This window comes from Haemaphysalis longicornis, unplaced genomic scaffold (genome assembly GCF_048455015.1).
Source record: "Haemaphysalis longicornis isolate Haplotype H1 unplaced genomic scaffold, Haemaphysalis longicornis Haplotype H1 scaffold_3, whole genome shotgun sequence".
NCBI classification, from domain to species: domain Eukaryota; kingdom Metazoa; phylum Arthropoda; class Arachnida; order Ixodida; family Ixodidae; genus Haemaphysalis; species Haemaphysalis longicornis.
Genome location: NW_027526335.1, coordinates 214820966 through 214839063, shown reverse-complemented (window position 1 = coordinate 214839063; position 18098 = coordinate 214820966). Strand labels below are relative to the sequence as shown.

The following is an 18098-nucleotide window of genomic DNA, read 5'->3' as shown; positions in this document are numbered from 1 at the left end:
AAGCTTGCTTTGAAACTTTACATGCGCTCCAGGCATGTACAAAAAAATTTGCACTACGCCGTGTTTCCAACACATGAACGCCAGCTGGAAGGCGCACACTCAATTCACTGCAGTATGTCTCCCCCTCTGATGATGATGACGATGGCTGCTTGTCGTATCCCTTTTGTAACAGGGTAATGACGCGTCATATTATGAAAAAAACTAATAATGCCACAGACACTATGAGCGGTAATTACCCCCGCAAGGGTATGCGCCGACTACTCGGAAATCGCCATGACCACTAGGCGGAGCCAGTGACTAGGCTAGAGGAAGAAGACGCTTTGCCTGCTTGCTCTCTACCTTCTGTGGGCTCCATTCTAATTAAAACTAGTCTCTTGTTGGCAACCATCTGGCCCTCTCGTGACAGTTTGGTAAGGTGCGGGGTAACCAACCCTTGTACTTCGGTGCCGAAGACCACGCTACTTCAAGCCCCAGCGCAGTGGACACAACACCAGTTCACAAGGCGAGCCGACGCCTGCAAGGCTTGGAACCGGAGTTTGGGCGTCTCGCCACACCTGTCAGGTCAGCCATGAGGTCAGCCCTGGCTTTTACCGCGAGCCAAACTAGCCAGATAGCAGGAATGGCTCAACCGTTTGTCGTGCATACGCCTCGCACCCCGAAAGCATTTCACGGGGATAGCTTTGATGACGTCGACGACTGGCTTGAGAGCTTTGAACGGGTGGCCTCATTCAATGAATGGGATGACCGTCGAAAACTCAGGTTGGTTTATTCCTCTCTGGAGAATTCCGCTCAGACTTGGTTTGAAAACCACGAAGCCACCATTGACACTTGGCAAGAATTTCGGCGACAGCTCTTGGCCACATACCGTAGCGGCGAACGAAAGGAGCTGGCTGAGATCGCCCTTCAGTCACGTTTCCAGGGTCCGAACGAGACTGTGGCCATGTTTGTAGAAGACATTTGCGACTGTTTAGACGGGCCGACCCCGACATGCCCGAGGAGAAAAAGGTGCGGAATTTAATGAGATGAGTGAAGGAGCAGCTGTTCACAGGCCTTGTTCGGAACCCGCCGGGTAGCGTTGCTGACTTCCTTAAAGAAGCAGCAGCAATAGAACGCGCGCTGCAGCAACGTGGGATGCAGTACGGCCGTCAGTCTCATCCCCAGACATCAAGCTGTCATGCTCTAGCGCCGGGGAACACGGATGACTTTTCTCTGCTACAGCTTATAAGAGCCATTGTTCGCGAGCAACGTGAGCTCCAGAAAGCCAACCTCGTTGGCCGTCAGCCAAGCGTGGCCTCCCTTTCCGACGTAGTCCGCGAGGACATACGGCGGGCATTGCAGCCCACACCGCCACCGCAGAGCACCTATGTTACAGCTTACGACGTGCCTGCACCCCATGCTACAACTTACGCCGTGCCTGCACCCCATGTCATGGCGTACGCAGACGCTCTTCGCAGACCTTCTCCCTATGGGCCTCAAAATTATCAGGCTCCAACTGCGCCCAGCCAGCCTGCTAGAAAAGCGGTGATATGGCGCACTCCGGACAACAGACCCCTCTTTTATCATTGCGGGAAAGCGGGCCGCGTTCGGCACTACTGCCCCTACCGCAGGATGGGCATGCGAGGGTTTTCGCCTGATGCCCCTCGACCCCGCTACGGCGATCGACCTCATGAAATTCAGGAGTACCTAGCCTCCCATCTGATCCCTCCGCCGCAGCAGCAACGCCAGTCCAGATCGCCTTCGCCGCAACGCTTCATGTCCACTCGACGCCCACTCTCCACTACGACGACCGCCGAGGCTGGTGGAAGGTCCCGTAGCCCCCGCCGGGGAAACTGAGGACGGCGTCCTCCGAGGGTAGGGCTGCCGCCGCTCACACTTCGCGACATCCTCCACCGGCTCGACGACGCGAAGCAAAACCCGACGCGTCTACCTCGCCACCGCGACGACCCGACCCCGAACCCGCTTTTGCAGCGACTCGAACAGACGACTTGACGCCTAGCCCAGAAACGCACCATGAAAACGCTGGCGTAGCATCCGCCGAAATTCTGATTTCAGCCGACGACTACCCTTTGGCGGCTCTAGTGGACAAAGGAGCGGACTTTTCTGTAATGAGCAGCCAGCTTGCTGGACGGTTAAGAAAGGTGGTAACACCATGGAGCGGCCCCGCGATTCGCTCGGCTGGCGGCTACCTCCTTACACCGCTTGGAGTTTGCACGGCCAGAATTAAGATACGAGACGCCTATTTCCCGGCCTGCTTCCTTGTCCTGCGAGAGTGTTCAAAGCCACTCATCCTCGGACTAGACTTTCTTTATGAGTATGGGGCCATCATCGACCTGCGGGAGCTCCTGGTCACGTTCTCTACCAACTGAGCTGTCAAAACCGAAGCCGAGCCCCGTTGTATGGCATTACGTCTTTGCGACGGTCCTGTGACGCTGCCCCCCCGAGCAAGTGTGTTTGTTTCCGTCAAGTGCGACAGTGACTTTACGTGCGGAATAGCCGAAGCTAACGTGCCCCTTCTGTTGGAACGACAGATCAGCGTGGCTCGGGGAGTGGTTGAAATCCGGAACTATCGCACGGGCATTCTCCTAACGAATTTCAGTGCCGCACCCTAGCATCTTAACCAGGACACAGCTGTGGCCTATCTCGCAGAAATATCGGGCATCGATGAAATAGCTACTGTACAGAATACATTGGCTCAAGATCGACAAGAAGCCCCGAACATTTCTACAGTCACAGCGACTGCTGAGCCTACCAGTCTTGTTGAAATTAGCCCCAGTCTAACCCAAGAGCAACAGCACCTACTACAGGCTCTCATCAGCTCGTTTAGTGACTGCTTTGCTTCCTCGACCAAGGTAAAGCGCACTGGCCTAGTTAAACACCGCATTATAACCGGAGACGGAGAGAGACCTGTTCGGCAACAACCGTACAGAGTTTCGTCAAAAGAAAGAGAGGCCATTCAACGCCAGGTCAAGGAGATGCTGCGGGACGACGTGATACAGCCGTCTAAAAGTCCGTGGGCATCACCTGTTGTTCTCGTTGCTAAGAAGGACGGTACCCTCCGCTTGTGCGTCGACTACCGAAGACTCAACAAAATTAGGAAAAAGGATGTATATCCCTTGCTACGTATGGATGACTCCCTCGATCGACTCCGCCATGCCAGATATTTTTCTTCCATCGACCTGCTTAGCGGATACTGGCAGATTGAAGTTCATGAACGAGACCGTGAAAAGACTGCCTTCATTACTCCCGGCAGATTGTTCGAGTTTAAAGTGCTGCCATTCGGACTTTGCTCTGCACCTGGCACATACCAGCGAATGATGGACAGCGTTCTCTCGGACCTCAAATGGCACTCTTGTCTCGTTTACTTGGATGATGTAGTCATCTTTTCGCCGACGTTTGATGAACATCTCGAGCGCCTCCGCGCAGTATTTCATGCGATCCGTGCAGCCGGTCTCTCCCTCAAGCCAGAAAAGTGCCACTTCGCCTTCGAAACACTTCAGTTTCTTGCACATGTGGTGAGCTCTGAGGGCGTGAGCCCAGACCCCGAGAAGACGTCTTCGGTAAGCTCGTTCCCAATACCAACTGACAAACGTGCCTGGGTCTTTGTGCTTATTATCGACGATTTGTGGCCGACTTTTCAAAAACGGCGGAGCCCCTAACCCGCTTGACAAGGGACGACGTACCTTTCGTTTGGGGAGGACAGTGCATAGCTTTCGAGGAGCTCAAGAAGCGCTTGCAAACGACCCCTATACTTGGTCATTTTGACGAAGACGCCAAGACTGAGCTGCACACAGATGCAAGCAACATTGGTCTCGGCGCCGTTTTAGTACAGTGGCAAGAGGGAGTTGAGCGAGTGATTGCCTACGCAAGTCGCACTCTGTCACGGGCGGAGGGAAACTACTCGACGACAGAAAAGGAGTGCTTGGCGGTAATATGGGCGATTACAAAATTCAGACCCTACTTGTACGGCCGGCCATTTCGCGTCGTTAGTGACCATCACTGCTTGTGCTGGCTGGCAAGTCTCGAGTACCCGTTGAAACGCCTTGCGCGGTGGAGCCTCAAGCTTCAGGAGTTCGATGTCACCATCGTGTATAAATCCGGGAAGCGGCATACCGACGTCGACTGCTTGTCGCGAGCTCCCCTTGAGCGTAATCCTGGTGACTCGCAAGAGGGCAATGCATTCCTCGGAGCCTTGGAAGCTACAGATCTTGCCCAGCAACAGAGAGATGACTCGGAGCTCCAGCCACTCATTGAGTACATCGAGGGACGTAGCGCGCTTATCCCACGACTCTTTAGGCGCTCACTTTCATCTTTCGTTCTCCGGGACGGCGTGCTCTTTAAAAAGGGGTTTCAGCCTACAGGATCCGAATACCTTTTGGTTGTACCGACGTACCTGCGTGGCGACGTTCTACACGCTTGCCACGACGAGCCCTCGTCGGGGCACTTAGGCTTCGCTCGCACAATGGCGCGCATCCGCCAGAGGTACTACTGGCCGAAGTTAGCCGCGACAATCCAACGCTACGTCACAACGTGCCGGGATTGCCAGCGCCGCAAATCTCCATCCACTCGGCCAGCCGGCTTCTTACAGTCTATCGATCCCCCGAACCTGCCATTTCAACAGATTGACATGGATTTACTAGGGCCATTTCCTTTGTCGTCAGCTGGGAACAAGTGGATTGTGGTCGCTACCGACTATCTTACACGGTACTGTGAAGCAAAGGCAATACCACGAGGAACATCAGCGGAAATTTCTATATTTTCCCTCCACAGTATCGTGCTCCGCCATGGTGCCCCAGCAGTCGTCATTACCGACCGAGGAAGTGCCTTTACATCAGCGCTTACTGAAGAATTAATGAAACTTCCGTACACCGACCATCGCCGCACAACTGCATACCATCCGCAAACCAGCAGTCTGACCGAGCGCCTCATTAATACCATCGCTGATATGATCTCCATGTATGTTAAAGATGACCACAAGAACTGGGATGATGTACTACCCTACGTTGTATTCGCGTATAACACGGCTCCACAGGAAACAACCGGCGTTACTCCTTTTCGTCTCGTGCATGGTCGGGAGGTCACATCAATGCTTGATTCGATGCTTCTGCCCAGTGGAACTGAAGCACCCACTTCAGGCTCCGAAGAATTCATTAGGCGCGCCGAAGCAGTTCGCAACCTCGCGCGATATAGAATACGGAACCAACAAAAAATCGACGCCCGCCGATATAACAACAAGCACAGAGAGGTGGTTTACCAGTCTGGAGACCAGGTTTTGGTGTGGAGCCCTGTCCGCCTTCGAGGGAGATCAGAAAAGATCCCCGCAAGGGTAGGCGCCTACTACTCGGAAATCGCCATGACCACTAGGCAGAGCCAGTGACTTGGCTAGAGGAAGAAGACGCTTTGCCTGCTTGCTTGCTACCTTCGGTGGGCTCGATTCTAATTAAAACTAGTCTCTTGTTTGGCAACCATCTGGCCCTCTCGTGACAATATAATCTCTGTTTTATACTGTTAGTGTAATACTAGCGCCGCTCCTAAGGCAGGCACAAATACTTATTTTTGATCTTACAGGTAGTAGCTGTCCTAGGCAATATTCTCCTCTCTGCTTTTCGTCCACCAGCATTTTGAACTTTTTTTGTCTCCTCGACAGGCTTGAAGTTAGCTCGTTCTGTGTTATCATGGAATCCTAGGGCTTCTGGAAGCCGACTATTTTCATAATGTAGATTTGGATGGATACACTCGCATTCGGACACCAAGTTCAGTGTAGTTTCTGGTTCTTTTACGCAGACCACGCATGCACCATGATTTTGTGTATACTTCTCGAGAAAGCTCTTATTGCTCAAGTACCCTGCTCTAGCCTCAAAAGGAAAAGCACTGCCATTGGAATTACCGTATCAATTTTGCTTTGTGATGTCCAATTTCTCAGCCCTGTAAATTTATAACAACGATTTAGCTTCCATTTTTTCTCTCCGTTTGTTTGTTTCTGTCTGCCTTGCTTCTTTTTTGGTTATCTTAGCTGTCTGTGATTCTCCTCGTTTCTTTCTGTATTTCATCGTTAGCGTCTCAGTCTTCTTTATACACTGAGTGTCCATGCTGTTCATGTATAGAAACCTAGAAACCTTAGCTGTCCACCTAAGTTGATCCGTTGCTCTCAGCGACTCCGCAAAACACACATTACTCTAAAATTCTCAAACGTCAAACAACGCCCAGCCCGTATCTACCTGCGCTGCTTCGTTAGTTGTTTGACCATGCCGTTATAAGGCCAATAGGCCTACTGTTATCTGGTTCACTTCAAGGCATGCGTAATGTGCAATCTTAAGCAGAATACTGCGATCGTAAATGTGAGCCCCGGAAGAATTACTCCTTTCTAGATTCCTTTCACTAGTTCATATTTGTTATATTCCTACAGCCCCCACCGATCTATGCTTCATTATAGCTTCATTTCGCTTTAAGTTGCTCCTGCTGAGTTCTTAAGTAGTTGTCGTTTTCGTTTATACACACTCCCAAATATTTATACTCCTCGACTATACGTAATTCACTACAATGAATTTCCAATGCGGGAGTACTAGTGTCATTGAAAACCATTATTCCTTGGGTCTGCAGTGCTAGCATTTAGGCCAATGCCTATGGCTTCCTGACCACTAATTAATGAGCCGTTGCACAATCCTTCGGCTATCAGCTAAAGAACAATGTCGTCTGCGTATAATATTCCCGGAATACGCTGTTCTATCACTTGGCCTTCCAACATATGCGTTATATTGAATCTTAATTGGCTTTATTCTAGTTTCTTTTCTAACCCTGCCATCTACAGTATGAACAGTATTAGGCTCAAAGGCCATCCCTACTTGAGTCCTCGACCGGTGTTAACCTGCTCTGCGCATTTCTGTCCTATATGTCAGGCACACTCCTATGTTTACGGATTGCTACAAGGACGTGTGTCAACTCGTCATCTAAGCCCTCTACTTGCAGCACCCTCCAAAGAAGTTCTTTGGTTACGTTGTCATGTCTCTTTATTGCCCAAGAACGTAATCCTTAAAGTTGTATTCTGAGCTTTCGCTATTTCAAAAAACTGCGTTATCACGAAGAAATTATCATGTAAGCGCCTCTCTCATATAAATCCCTTCTGCAGTTCTGGAAGAATTTCATTTTCTTCCATCCATGCTTGAATTTCTGATTCTGTCGCCTGCAATATCAATGTATACCCTCCACCGTGATCTACACACAACTGGCGTTACTTTGAGTGGTCAGTATGAACCAATACTGGCTTTGTTGCCTCTGCCTTCATATATTAAATTCATCCTACTTTGTAGCCAGTCCTCCGGTATGTAATTTTCTTGCATCACCTGATCCATTTCCCTCATAAATGATGCGTTACGTTTTCCTCCAAACAGGTTTATCAGTTTCACTAGTATTCCGTCCGGGCCAACTACTGTTCGGAGCGAACCTTTTCTTGTCTTTTTGGGTTTTCAATCAAGGTTGCTCAAATTTATTTTTTCTCTGGCGTTGATGTTATCGGTTACAGGCTTCCCTTCCTCTAGTTCCTTATACTTCTCACAAGTCGCTTGATGAATATGCACCAATGCCTGCTCGCCTTCGAAATGTTTACCCCCCAATTATCCATCAAGATGTTTCGTTGATATCGTTTTTGAGCTTAGTTATTTTACGTGGTTACAAAACTGATCAGATCCCTTTTTTTCTCTCTTCTGTAATTCTACCCCCCATTGTTCACTTTTTTCATTGTTCTTTGCTTCTAGCATTTTCTGCACTTAGTTTTTTTGCAGTAGCTACCCCATTTTTCCTTCACTATAGCCGGTTTCACACCAGTTCTTTTTGCCTCTCTAGGTTCTCTCTATCCTATTTCCGCTAGTCCATGGCCTCGTTCTATTTGTTTTTACCAGCTTGTCTGTTTTGTCTTCTTTTCCCGTTGGTTTCGTTGCTTCACTTCATCCATCTTATGGTTTATGAACGAGATCATTTCGTTGTAAATGCAATTTTTGTCGTACTTACTGATCTCGTCTTCCATCATATCAGCGATGACCTTCAACTGTTCATTGTTCAAATTAGTTCCTCGGTCTATGCCGATTTCTAAATTTGGCTGTGTTGCGCCTCGAAAGTGCAAAGTAAGCCTCTTGTAGTCGCTTCCTAAGCTGTCTGTTCCATATTCATGTATCCTCATTTCCAGCACCCTTTCGTACACCGACTCGGCGACAAGAATATAGCCTATGCTGGACTGTCTGTTACCGCTTTCCAATAATATTTCTCGCTTTAGTTTGTTTGCTGTGTTTGCTATGACTTGCCAGTTATCCTGACATAGATCTATAACTAGAGAACCATTACTGTCTGTGTACCTATACAAATATTGTATGCTAGCATTCATATCTCCAACTAAGGTTATTTCACAGGAATCTTTAAATTTGTGTATATCTCTGCTGAAACACTTTACTATTTCCTCACTTTCTGCCCTGGTTTTGCTTCCGGTCCACAGATTCGCAATCCCCAAACCATGTATTTTACCCGCTATCTTACGTTTAACCAATAGATGCTATATACAGCGTTCATGCACTATCTTCCAGTCGGTCGCTTTTTAATTGCGCATTAATAACTCAGGGTGGCGACGGGCTTATATAGCCAACCACACCCGCCACCAAACGCCTCTTCGAAACATCACCATACGGTACAGAGAGCCTGCAGAAACTAGCACGAACAAAAATCAGAGGGCCTTATCATATACTACACTTATCCAACGGCTCGTTTTATCGTTTGAGAAATGCTCTTCATGAACCTCACAAAATGCATCCTCCCAGTAATAGCTGTTCCTTGAAGTCGAAAAACAAGAAAGAAAGTGAACGCGCAGATTGTGTGTGTCATTACTAAAACATTCATTCCTAGATTTCGTTCCCAAATCGAATGGTTAATCACTCCCCTCCCTCTCGAATTCCCGGTGAAATTGCAGGGCTTTTCCCATCTAGTTGGGCCTGCTGAGTATTACCTGACTTAAGTTTAGACGAACGTCTTTAACATTTCCAAAGCTTTACTGATTTTTTTCTCATTCTCGTAGGAGATGTTAGGTTTTTTGCGACATGCAGACCATTTATTATTTCGTTGTTTCATTTAGCTTCATTTGTCCCTGCTATAAGGCGCTAGTGTGCTCATATTTAACGACCTAGAGCATTGCACTATGCTCAATATTTTTGAGTTGCTCAACATTTTCCCTTAAAAGGCACAAGTGGTTGTCGGGTACTGGATAACCACGTCCCCAACCCAGGTTTTTCGACTACGTATATATTTGAGACAAATCAGCATTCCTTGTCCGCGCTGCAAGACGACACCAACTTCTCACCGTATAAGTATCGTTTTTAAACGAGGCTGCAATAGAATACACTTGTGTGTTACCTGTTCGGCGGTGATCGTAGTGATATTGTGGGGACGCAAGCGGACGGCTGTAAAAGCTGTCAGGAAGCGCGCATAAACTCGTTTCTGGATAGTTTTTGTTGGCGTTCAAGGCGCTCTCACAAGCCGCAACGGTGTTTGAAGTGCCTTAAATATAGTTTGCTTACACACATGACCATAACAAGTTGTTTAGGGCACGCAAAGGCAACAAGAAGCGAATGAGAACCAAAACATTTAATGAGCCCCTATCAGCCAGCCAGCGCTCATCTTGCAGGCTCCGCATAGAAGTGGCACCTGGCGGCGCCGCAATCGCGAAGTTCGAGGCCTATAACAAGCCCTAAACACCGCAATTATACAAACAGTTGGAGTTGAAAGTCAGTTCAATATGATAACGGTGACTGCAGTAGAAATTCGGGGCGCAAAAGCCGCCTTCGGGTACTGTGGGCAACGTTTTCTGCGCCGTTTTACGATGGTATAGCGCAAACCTTATCATTGTATTTCCGCGTGAATAAGCAACGCAAGCTCCCGATAACAGCCTTCTTGCACGCAGCCACTTTGTAAAGAAGGGAATCTATGCCATTCAGCCTGAACAAAATCTCCACATGATTTTGTGAGCCTCCCAAACATCCCCGTTGGCCAAAGACGTTGGCCAAAAGTTTAAGCTCTCAAGAATGAAACAACATTCATGTGATACAAGCCAACAACAACAAAAGAAATATAAAGCAGCCCCTTTTATTTGCTGCTGCGCGGTGCGTGCGTAAGGACCCCCTGCTTGGTGCGAAGTATTACAGACTCTTGAGCCTTCAGAAGACCATTTCGGAAATACTTTAGGACGCCTATGCATTTCGAATACTTATCGACGACCACTGAGCACGGAACCTCGCAAATGTGCTAGAAAGGACAAGTAATACACGATCTTCTTACACACAAGAAAGTTGTTCTCTTTCACCTCATGTGTTCCAAACTTGTGCGGGATACAGCTTGAAATTATTCATAGGGGTCAGAAGCTGCCAGAATACGTGAAATAATGAAAATATGCTTCTTAATGCACTAAAGCCGCAAAGCGGGCGACTTTTACCGCAGGCACTGCTGCCCCTCACAAGCGGACTGTAGCATACGATAGCAGCGCCAGTCAAAATGCTGACGTCAGGCGCCAGGCGGCCCCATTGAACCATCTTACAACAATAAAAGGCTTTGAGAGTAGCATTGCTGACCCTTTACCTGATCAATGTAAAGGCCAAACCGATTACCTACTCAACAATGAAGGTTTCAAAAACAGTTTTCCATTCGCAGTAAAAATGAAGTACTTCTGAAGAAAAGTATAAAAATGCACGTGTTTACTTGCCGTACCACTCTACTAGCTTGGTTAGCTTTCCACCTTCATTCGTCTTAACACTTTTCCTTATAAGGCCCATAGCCCTGAGATGCAATAAAAATTCCCTCGCACTTCCCCTAGGGGGAGAGTGTGTAAGTGCGAATGCCCTCCCGCTCTCCCGCCCGAAGTGGAGAGGAGGCGCCCAACACCCGCAGTCACTGAGCGGAGAGAGGAGGAGGAGAGTAGCGCGCGCCCATCTCCCCCCGTTGCTAGGGAAGACGAGGAGCGCGCGCACCCGCAGCTGCTGCTATGCGGTCGACGGCGGTGGACGATTCAGGCTCGCTTAAGAAGTGCATTCGCACTTAAAACAGCGTTTCTTGGAATATGGCACACACGCGTCTTCATTACCGACTATGGCTACACACACGCCTCGGTGCCACAGTGCAAGCAGGGTTACTGGTGACGGAATAAGCAGATTAGTATCTTACTCACAGTAGTACAATTTGTTGATTTTTTCAAACACAACATGAGGCATCAAATGTTTAGCTACCCTCTAGCAAAGTTCTATGAAAACGTTAGCAGAAACAAAGAAGTACATCTCGACAAAAGTGGAAAACATGCATGTGTTTATTGCAGTACCACTGTAGTAGCTTGGCTAGCTGTTCAAACTTCATTCGTCTTAAAACTTTTCATTATAAGGCCTATAGCCCTGAGATGCAATAAACACCGTTTCTTGGAATATGGCACACACGCGTCTTCATTACCGACTGTGGCGATACACACCCGTCGGTGCCACAGCGCAAGCACGGAGACTGGTGACGAAATTTGCAGATTTGTATCCTACTTACAGTAGTACAATTTGTTGCTTTTTTCAAAACAACATCAGGCATCAAACGTTTAGTTACCCTAGAACAAAGTTCTACGAAAACATTAGCAGAAACAAAACAGTACATCTCGAGAAAAGTGGAAAGAATGCATGTGTTTACTTGCAGTACCACTGTAGTAGCTTGGTTAGGTGTTCAAACTTAATTCGTCCTAAAACTTTTCCTTAAAAGGCCCATAAGCCTGCGATGCAATAAACACCGTTTTTTTGGATATGGCACACACGCGTCTTCATTTCCGCCTGTGGCGATACACACCCCTCGGTGCCACATCACAAGAAGGGAGACTGGTGACGGAATTTGCATTGCAGATTGTATCCTACTCACAGTAGAACAATTTGTTGACTTTTTCAAAACAACATGAGACATCAAATGTTTAGCTGCCCTAGAACAAAGATTTATGAAAACTGTAGCAGATACAAAGCAGTACATCTCGAGAAAAGTGGAAAGAATGCACGTGTTTACTTGCAGTACAACTGTAGTAGCTTGGTTAGGTGTTCAAACTTAATTCGTCCTAATACTTTTCCTTAAAAGACCCATGGCCCCGAGATGCAATAAAAACCGTTTCTTGGAATATGACTCAAACCCGTCTTCATTACCGCCTGTGGCGCTACACACCCCTCGGTGCCACATCGCAAGCAGGGAGACTGGTGACGGAATTTGCAGATTGTATCCTGCTCACAGTAGAACAATTTCTTGACTTTTTCAAAACAACATGAGACATCAAATGTTTAGCTGCCCTAGAACAAAGATTTATGAAAACTGTAGCAGATACAAAGCAGTACATCTCGAGAAAAGTGGAAAGAATGCACGTGTTTACTTGCAGTACCACTGTAGTAACTTGGTTAACCGTTCAAACTTCGTTCGTCTTAAAACTTTTCCTTATAAGACCCATGGCCCCGAGATGCAATAAAAACCGTTTCTTGGAATATGACTCAAACCCGTCTTCATTACCGCCTGTGGCGATACACACCCCTCGGTGCCACATTGCAAGCAGGGAGACTGGTGACGGAATTTGCAGATTTTATCCTACTCACAGTAGAACAATTTCTTGACTTTTTCAAAACAACATGAGACATCAAATGTTTAGCTACCCTAGAACAAAGATTTATGAAAACTGTAGCAGATACAAAGCAGTACATCTCGAGAAAAGTGGAAAGAATGCATGTGTTTACTTGCAGTACCACTGTAGTAGCTTGGTTAGGTGTTCAAACTTCGTTCGTCTTAAAATTTTTCCTTATAAGACCCATGGCCCCGAGATGCAATAAAAACCATTTCTTGGAATATGATTCAAACCCGTCTTCATTTCCGCCTGTGGCGATACACACCCCTCTGTGCCACATCACAAGAAGGGAGACTGGTGACGGAATTTGCATTGCAGATTGTATCCTACTCACAGTAGAACAATTTGTTGACTTTTTCAAAACAACATGAGACATCAAATGTTTAGCTGCCCTAGAACAAAGATTTATGAAAACTGTAGCAGATACAAAGCAGCACATCTCGAGAAAAGTGGAAAGAATGCATGTGTTTACTTGCAGTACCACTGTAGTAGCTTGGTTAGCTGTTCAAACTTCGTTCGTCTTAAAAGTTTTCCTTATAAGACCCATGGCCCCGAGATGCAATAAAAACCGTTTCTTGGAATATGACTCAAACCCGTCTTCATCACCGCCTGTGGCGATACACACCCCTCGGTGCCACATCGCAAGCAGGGAGACTGGTGACGGAATTTGCAGATTGTATCCTACTCACAGTAGAACAATTTGTTGACTTTTTCAAAACAACATGAGACATCAAATGTTTAGCTGCCCTAGAACAAAGATTTATGAAAACTGTAGCAGATACAAAGCAGTACATCTCGAGAAAAGTGGAAAGAATGCAGGTGTTTACTTGCAGTACCACTGTAGTAGCGTGGTTAGCTGTTCAAACTTCGTTCGTCTTAAAACTTTTCCGTATAAGACCCATGGCCCCGAGATGCAATAAAAACCGTTTCTTGGAATATGACTCAAACCCGTCTTCATTACCGCCTGTGGCGCTACACACCCCTCGGTGCCACATCGCAAGCAGGGAGACTGGTGACGGAATTTGCAGATTGTATCCTGCTCACAGTAGAACAATTTCTTGACTTTTTCAAAACAACATGAGACATCAAATGTTTAGCTACCCTAGAACAAAGCTTTATGAAAACTGTAGCAGAAACAAAGCAGTACATCTCGAGAAAAGTGGAAAGAATGCATGTGTTTACTTGCAGTACCACTGTAGTAGCTTGGTTAACCGTTCAAACTTCGTTCGTCTTAAAACTTTTCCTTATAAGGCCCATAGCCCTGCGATGCAAAAACCACCGCTTCTTGGAATATGACTCATACGCGTCTTCATTACCGCCTGTGGCGATACACACCCCTCGGTGCCACAGCGGAAGAAGAGAGACGGGCGACGGAATTCGCATCTTTGTGTCCTACTCATGGTGCGCTGTTAGTAGCATTTGTTGACTTTTTCGAAGCAATACAAGGCAACAAAGGTTTAGCTACTCTAGCACAAAGTTTTATGGAAAAATTAGCAGAAACAAGGCAGTACACCTCGAGGAAAGTGGAAAGGATATGCCTTTACATGCATTACCGCTGTAGCAGCTAGGTTAGCTTTTTAAGAATTGTTCCTTGTGAAATGTTCTATTCAAAATACTATCGCCCTCAAGTGCAAGCAGTTCCTCGTTTATTACAATACGACTCGAACACGCCTTTTGCGTTTGGCGGTGATACACCTTACTCGGAGCCATTGCAAAAGGAGGGAACCGACGAAGGTGTATAGCTGCAAATATCGGATCGGCGCCAGAATTAACAGCGTTGGCGGCAGCTATAATGACCTTCTACATAGCATTTCTCGCCTTTTCTGAGCAAGACGAAGACCCTAAAGGTCATCTAACCTTCGATGAACTTATGGAAGTCTTTCTAACGAGCAGGAACAAAGCTGTACATGTCGGAAAAGGTTGAAGGAATGCCTGCTTTCAGTTCCGTTAGCACTGTAGTAGCGTGGTTAGCTACTTGGTTCCTGATTAAAGAAGATTGTGAGTAGCATTTCTGACCTTTTATTGACCAACATAAGGCCCAAAAGGGTTCGGTATAAAGACTTAAAACCTGTGGTTAAACGAACCACCGCCTTCCACTGCAACCAACGCCTCCTTTCATGCGATACCATGCTAACACATCTTTTTTACCGCCTGTGGCCATATGGCTTCCCCGGTGCTCCTGTGGAAAAAGGAATATGGATGGCGGAATCCGTTGCCTTGCTTCCTGCTCAAAAGAGATTGTGAGTAGCATTTCTGGCCTTTTAATGACCAACATGAGACCCAAAAAGGTCCGGTATTCTAGCATTAAGTTTCGAAAATACTTTCCTTCGAGCAGAAAAAATCCAGCACGTCTCGAAAAACGTGGAAAGATGGTATTCAAATAATTACATTACCACTGTATTAGCTTGGTTACCTTTTCAAAATCTGTTCGTCTTAAAATGTCTCGTTATCAGCAATATCGACTTTGGGGCAGTGGCCACCTCGTTGTTTGCAGTACGAGGCAAACATAGGTTTATTCCGACACCTTTCTTGGTGACCCTGCGTAAAAACAGAAATCGGCGGCAGAACTCGCTGCCTGGTCTCCTGCTTTAAGGGCTTTGTGAGAAGGTTTTCTTGCTTTTGTTTTTACAACAAGAAGTTCTAGAAGATTAGATACTCTAGAGTGGATTTTTCAAAAGTTTCTCGCAATAGCCCTAACAAATCAGTGCATGTCAACAAATGTTGAAAGAATGTATACGTATACTTGCATTATAACTAGTAGTTCAAACTTCGTCTTGAAATGTGCCGTTAGAAGCGCTATCGCCCTCAAGATGAATCAACCCCTCGTGTTTTGAATACGACTCGAACCGGTATTTTCCGCAGCTTTTGTTTGCAGAACTCCCTCGGTGCAACTGGAGAATAAAATAGATGGGCGAAGGGATTCGCAGCGGTTTCTTCTGCTATGAGGACTTTGTGAGTACCATCTCTGGTTCACCACAGTACTTACGTTGGAAGTGCACGCTGCAATCACGCTCGTTGTTGCTCTTAAGTTGAAAGGGCGCTTTTCACCCGCGTACTCTTTAACGAACTTGGTTCAGTCATGCAGAAGCAGTGATAAATTTAATTAGCCGATGCACAGGAGTCCGCCCACTGACATTGCGGAGCTAGCCCGCTTATGACCAACTCGTGAGAGAATAACCGATGCATCTGACTGTCACAGAGAATGTAGGAGAAAAGACACCCAAAAATAGAAACACTATTGAGGCTGAAGTATTTTATAAGCACGCAGCTGTTGCTGTAGGTCGGCGTGGGTTAGCTTGTCAGCACAGGTGTTTGCGGTCTGATCGTTCGGGGAAACAGCAGCACGGGAGCAGAGGTTAACGCGCGCGAGATACGCGGCGTTTCATTTCCAGCGACCCTGTTTATTCGGCGTGTTCATTGTTCATGTCACCCGCGTGCGCTCTCCGAATAACGCCGATAATACCATTGCCAACGAATATTATTGTCACAAAGCGGATAGAGACACTATTTACCGACGAGTGCACAGCGTGCTTATCAAAGCAGCTGGCTGCCTTTGTCTACCGCTTTTTCAACCCCCGAACGTAATGATAATAAAATTTTATTTTTTCTCCAAGTTTGAAAGATTATGGGGGCTTGTTGTTCACGTTATCCCCGCAAGATAGCCCAATAACGATGCAGCAACGAACTTTTATTCAGTGCGCTAAGTTTGAACTGTCGCACCACGACTTCAAATGCGCAACAGCAGACTGCGTGAATTGGTTGCAGCCTAAAAAAGGTCGGAACGCCATATAAGTAGGACACCGTATTTTATTGAAATAAGAAAATATCTAAAAGACTCGCATGTAGAGTTTTCAACAATTCCAATCAATAGGATATATTCCGGATAACGAACGCGCGATGGCACGAAATCAACTTTAGTTTGGAATTTAATTTTTGAACCACTGGAGCGAAACAGAAACCTGAGAGGCATCGCCATCGTCATCAACCACTATTCTGACGAAGAGTCACGTGAAGAGCGGCAGCCGCGACCTCATCGCACCTCACGAGAAGTCTCGGAGGAGCTTTTGATATTGGAGGACGTTTGCTTGAGCAGTTCCGACAGTTTGTGTGCTGTTGGCCACTTGGAAGAGTTAAAAATAATTGTAATGTCAGCCGGAATCTGCGCGAAAATGCAGACGACTATTACAAAATACTTCAGCAAATAAGGGTATGCTTCTCCAACGTGATTTTAATGTTGTTTTTACTATTCATTCATTCATTCGGCATTCGGGTAATTCGGATATTTTTCAAGGTCCCGTGAGATCCGAATTAACGAGCTTTTACTGTATATCGGGTTTGGAAATGAGCAGCTCGTTAGAAAATACAGAAAGAAGTGCCGGCAGTCTACAACGCCAAAGAAGGCATAGGGAAATGGTTAGACTATTTTTTACTGTTAGTGACGTTACATGATTTTTTTATTAATTACATGAGAAAGAAAGAAAGAAAAACACGCGCCCAGAGTGGGGACCGAACCCACGCCTTTCGATTAGACTTCGAATGCCTTACCAATTCGGCTATCTGGGCGACTGTGTTCTCCTTCACTTTCTGGGGTATTTATATTTACTACAACTGTATGTGACGCTTGAGGGTGGTAGCCAGCGCCACTAAGACTACACGGGGAGAAGGGGACCTTCTTTTCAACCCCCGGGGCGTGACGCGATCGTCTACAGCTTGTCATAAGCGGGCAACTGGCAGGAAACCCTCTTATGCTACCTTGGCATCAAGGCTGCCAGAACCGAGGCCCTCGCTAAGCTTTCGCACGATAATAGGGTTTGTAAATGAGGGGCTCGTTAGAAAATACAGAAAGAAATGCCGGCAGTCTACAACGCCAAAGAAGGGATAGGGGAATGGTTAGACTATTTTTTACCGTTAGTGCCGTTACAAGTTGTAGTAAATATAAAAACCCCAGAAAGTGAAGGAGAACCCAGAGTGCACTCTGAAGAAAGGGAGTCCTCTCCCTGAAACGTCAGTAAACTTATTTCTATTTTCTACGTCTTTCTGGTTTGTCTCTGCCTCTACTACCCTTATATAAATATATATATATATATATATATATGCTATACCCATTTTTTACTATTTGCTACGGCAACCAAAGACAGCCCTTCTCGCAATCAAAGTATATATATATATATATATATATATATATATATATATATATATATATATATATATATATACACGAAAATGGTTTCGACCACGGTAAAAAAAGAGAACAGATTTAATAACGTTTCGGCCGAGGGACCGGCCTTCGTCAGATACAGTGATGGCATTGTCGTACAGCTTATAGATGTTTCAAAACTACAAATCAGCTACAGCAGTCGAATGAGGAACGGGAAGAAAAGGAAAGAGGCAAACACGAGATACAGGCGCTTGTCTAAAGCATTACATAGACGCTATGGTGCCCAGAATTATCAAT

At 46.4% G+C, this 18098-nt stretch overlaps 1 long non-coding RNA gene across 1 annotated transcript; it reads right to left on the bottom strand.

Moving 5' to 3' along the window:
• Positions 1–14646: 14646 nt before the first annotated feature.
• On the bottom strand, positions 14647–15803 carry LOC144175979 (uncharacterized). Its single transcript, XR_013323736.1, has 2 exons — positions 15630–15803; positions 14647–15534 (listed from the first exon to the last, which is right to left on the bottom strand). It is a non-coding gene; the product is annotated as an uncharacterized LOC144175979 (long non-coding RNA).
• Between the last annotated feature and the right edge of the window lie 2295 nt (positions 15804–18098).